Source organism: Aplysia californica, unplaced genomic scaffold (assembly GCF_000002075.1).
Source record: "Aplysia californica isolate F4 #8 unplaced genomic scaffold, AplCal3.0 scaffold00297, whole genome shotgun sequence".
In the NCBI taxonomy this organism is placed as follows: domain Eukaryota; kingdom Metazoa; phylum Mollusca; class Gastropoda; order Aplysiida; family Aplysiidae; genus Aplysia; species Aplysia californica.
The window spans coordinates 654,756-658,901 of record NW_004797567.1 but is presented as its reverse complement, the minus strand read 5'-3'; positions in this window follow the sequence as shown (position 1 = coordinate 658,901).

The following is a 4,146-nucleotide window of genomic DNA, read 5'->3' as shown; positions in this document are numbered from 1 at the left end:
TGTGTGTGCGTGTGTGTGTGTGTGTGTGTGCGAGTGTGTGTGTGTATGTGTGTGTGTGTGTGTGTGCGTGTGTATGTGTTGGGGGGGATGAGTGAAAGACTTGGTGTGGGGGGTGGGATGTGTGAAAGATTGAGTGTGTGTATGTGTGTGTGTGTGTGTGTGTGTGTGTGTTTCTGTGTGTGTATGTGTGTGTGTGTGTGTTTCTGTGTGTGTGTGTGTGTGTGTGTGTATGTGTGTGTGTGTGTGTAGCCGTGTCCTATTACACTACGTGATCCCACGGGGTGTACTTTTAATCGCAAGGAAGCCTGTCAGTGACGTAAATCTATTTACTTGTTGCTGGCCGAAAAACGTCAAGCAGTGACAGATTTTTGGACCGTCTCCCTAAAATATCCCAAACCGACCACAACAGATATTATTGTGAATGACAACATGTCCAGACACATTTTGAACAATGCATTAGGACAAAAATAGAGCATAGATTAAGTCTCCGGCTGCCAAGAAACCAAATGATAGATGATAATATCTACACCTGGGAACAGTCGTCTTCTACAACGCATAAGGAGTATGACCAGAGATATTATGTAGATATTTGTTGTTGCATGGCGAAATCTATTTTGAATTCATATCCTTTAAATCGATGAGATCTCCGCACGTTTTTGACAAAACAAGACACTCCCACATTGACTATTTAAAAGGGTTTCATCCTCATCCGGTGCCTTGCCGACTGGCGTGGGCGATCATGGACCTCCCTCCACTTCACTCTGTCTCGCGTTGCAGCAATGGTATTTGTTGTTCTTGTATGCTGCTCCCAGCCATGTTGTCAACTTGAAAAAAGTATTTACCGTATTTAAAGGAGGCGATTAATCTTTATAAAAAAATCTTGATTATTTTTAAGTAGCATTGAGACTGGTGCAAAAATGATTGATGATAGCAAAACTCATAGGAACTGTCTTAAGAAGGATTTTTTTTTTTAAAAACCAACAGATTGGATGATTTTGTAAAACTTTGTGCATCAGCAAGTAAAGAGCTGTTCATCAATTCAATTCACCCACAGACTGTCAGACTGTCTTTTACTTGGAAAGCTGCAGACCATGATACATGTACACCTATGCAACTTAAATTCAACAAATAGGAAGTTTTAAACTCGAGAAACACTGACGCACTATATGACTTACTCTAATTGGTCGCTTTTAAGGACAAGCAGGCTGACCCAGATTTCGGGGGCTTCAAGAAATCTTGACCTACACCAAAAGTTGGAATTGCCCTACTTATAGGAGAAGTTTGGTTTCATTGGTGTGTATATCTGTTTAGTTATAAAGAAAGCTCTCTTTGTCATTTAAAGAAACTGAACAAGGGGCCAATTTTTTACCTTCGATTTTCTCAAAACAACATTTTTGGGGGATAGCACCCTTGTGTTTAAAAGCGACCAATTAAGAACAGAAGGAGTCGACGACAAACTTTCATCGACCACAAAGTCAAGTGACTCGAGGAAAGAACTGTATTTGGTGAGCTGAGAATAGATTCTATGAAGTGATTTGTCAAAGAAGGTGGACTGTTTTTGTCGCGTTTTGTTTAAAAGAAAAAGCTCAACCCACCCCCACCCCCCAAAATAAAAAGAAGGATGGTTGAGTTTTGAGGAAAAACGTTGACAGAGGAATACTTGTTTTAGTAGAGTTTTTTACGGCGCTCGCAACTGCATACAATACGGTCATATGTGCGCCAAATGAGCTTCACCTCTCTAGATACAATATAATGGTACTAACAATTTGACCAAATAATGATTAATTAATATCTTGTGTACAGCGGCAAGCTCTGCGTGCTTTACCATCCATATTATTGGCACCAGCAAACCTGAAAGTATTATGAAACAATATCAACTTCCCGGAAAGCATACAGGGCAACCTGCCATTTTACAGGCGTTAAAATACTAATATACTGACTAGACCTTTCTCTGTCAGATATCAATTCCCACATGGGTGACATGAAAACAGTTCGTGAAATGTGACTTTTCAACGAACACAAATCTACCAACCCACTTACTCGCAGTTTCACAATTACGAGTCGGGTAGCCTAACCCCTGACAATACAGTAGGTCCTACTCCATCATCCCTGACAGTATAGCACTCTATTCCCCCTGACAATATAGCACTCTATCAGTTCACCCCTGACAGTATAGCACTCTATCCCCCCTGACAATAGAGTACTGTATCACCCCTTGACAATATAAAACTCTGTTACCCCTGACAATGTAGCACTCTATCGCCCCAGACAATATAGCACTCTGTCACGCCTGACAATTCATTAAATCACTCAGTCATCCCTGACAATATAGCACTCTGTCACCCCCTGACAATATAGCACTCTGTCACAACTGACAGTATAGCACTCTATCGCTCTTGACAATATAGCACTCTGTCGGCCCTGATAATAGACATTCTAATCAGTTCACCCCTTACCCTAGAGTAGTATATCGCCCCTGAAATTATAGCTCTCTGTCATCCCTGACAATATAGCACTCTGTCGGCCATGATAATAGACACTCTAATCAGTTCACCCCTTACCCTAGAGTAGTCTATTGCCCCTGAAAATATAGCACTCTGTCATCCCTGACAATTCATTATAGCACTCTATTGCCCCTGACAATATAGCACTCTATCACCCTGATAATAGAGTACTATACCAGTTCACCCCGACCGCAGAGTACTCTGTCGCCATTGATAATATAGCACTCTATCTCCCCTGACTGTAGAGTAATCTATCAGTTCAGCCCTGACCGTAAAATACTCTTGTCATGTTTTACGATAATTCAGTTGTCTCTCACCTCTGGCGATAAAATAGGCTACCATTTATCTCCCCTAGTTCTGATGAGATTAAAGGCATCACGAGCTGCTACATTTTCCGTTGAGGGAAATAAAAGTCTGCAAAGGTCACAGAATTGCAACAGTACGCGTCATCTTGTTCAGCTGATGGTCAGATTGTTTGTCGTTTAGTTCAGCCAGAGAGGTTCTATTTATAACCTCTTTGATTTCTGGTTGCAATTATAGTGCACGTTTTGTTCAGCTGATCAGATTGTTAAACCTTAAGTTCAGCCAGAGATGTCTTATAAAACCTATTTGAGTTCAACTCTTTTATTGTCACTTCCCGCATCTTTGAGTCAGCTCTTTTTCTGTCACTTCCCACCTCTTTGAGTTCAGCTCTTTTTCTGTCACTTCCGCTACTTTGAGTCAGCTCTTTTTCTGTTACTTCCCTTGATGGCGACGGAGCATTTCAAATACCACGACGGAGCAATTAGTGTAACGTAATAGTGTTTACGCAGCTCACTAGTTTGACGGATAAAGAAGGGAATTCAATGGTATATTTACTCCTTGTTCTTCACGATGGTGGTTTGTAACCACAAACAGTTCCAATCCTTACTTGTTTACTTGTGTGAAGGACCGACATCACACTGCACAAGGGGCATTCCCATAAGCGCCCTGTCCCCTTAAGAAGCACATCTCGAAGTGTGTAGATGCTGACGGTTCCAAGCAATGGTTGATTCCATAGCCTTCTGCGCCTCCCACTCAGTCTTGAACTTCTGCAGGCGCCTCATCCAATTTTAAACTCACGAAGTTCAAATCCTGGCTTTTGTTAACCTAAACCGCTAAGCAAGTATTGAAAAGACCAAGAGTTATTCGCCCAACACAAACTCCATAATGCACACAAAGCCGTCATCCATGAAGAAATTGTGAGTCAGGATTCAAACTAATTGCTCGGCAAGACGCTCGGCGAGATGCTCGCCATCCTAAATTATTGCTCAGAGAGTGTCTTCCCTAGTGATCGTCGACACAATAATGTCAACAGTCATGGCCTGATGCTCGTCACGATTAAACCCGAATTTGACATTATCTTATCGGGAATTGCTCGTCGACTCTACTCCTGTAAGTGTGAACTCCGCATAATAGATCTAATACATTTCAGTCGGCCCCAGTGGTAAAAATCGTGGCAACAGGAAAGGTTGCCGAGCAATATTTACTCACGTCATTCATCACATGCGCGCGCGCGCGTGTGTGTGTGTGTATGTGTGCGCGCGCGTGTGTGTGTGTGTGTGTGTGTGTGTGGGTGGGTGTGTTTGTGTGTGTGTGTGTGTGTGTGGGAGAGAGAGAGAGA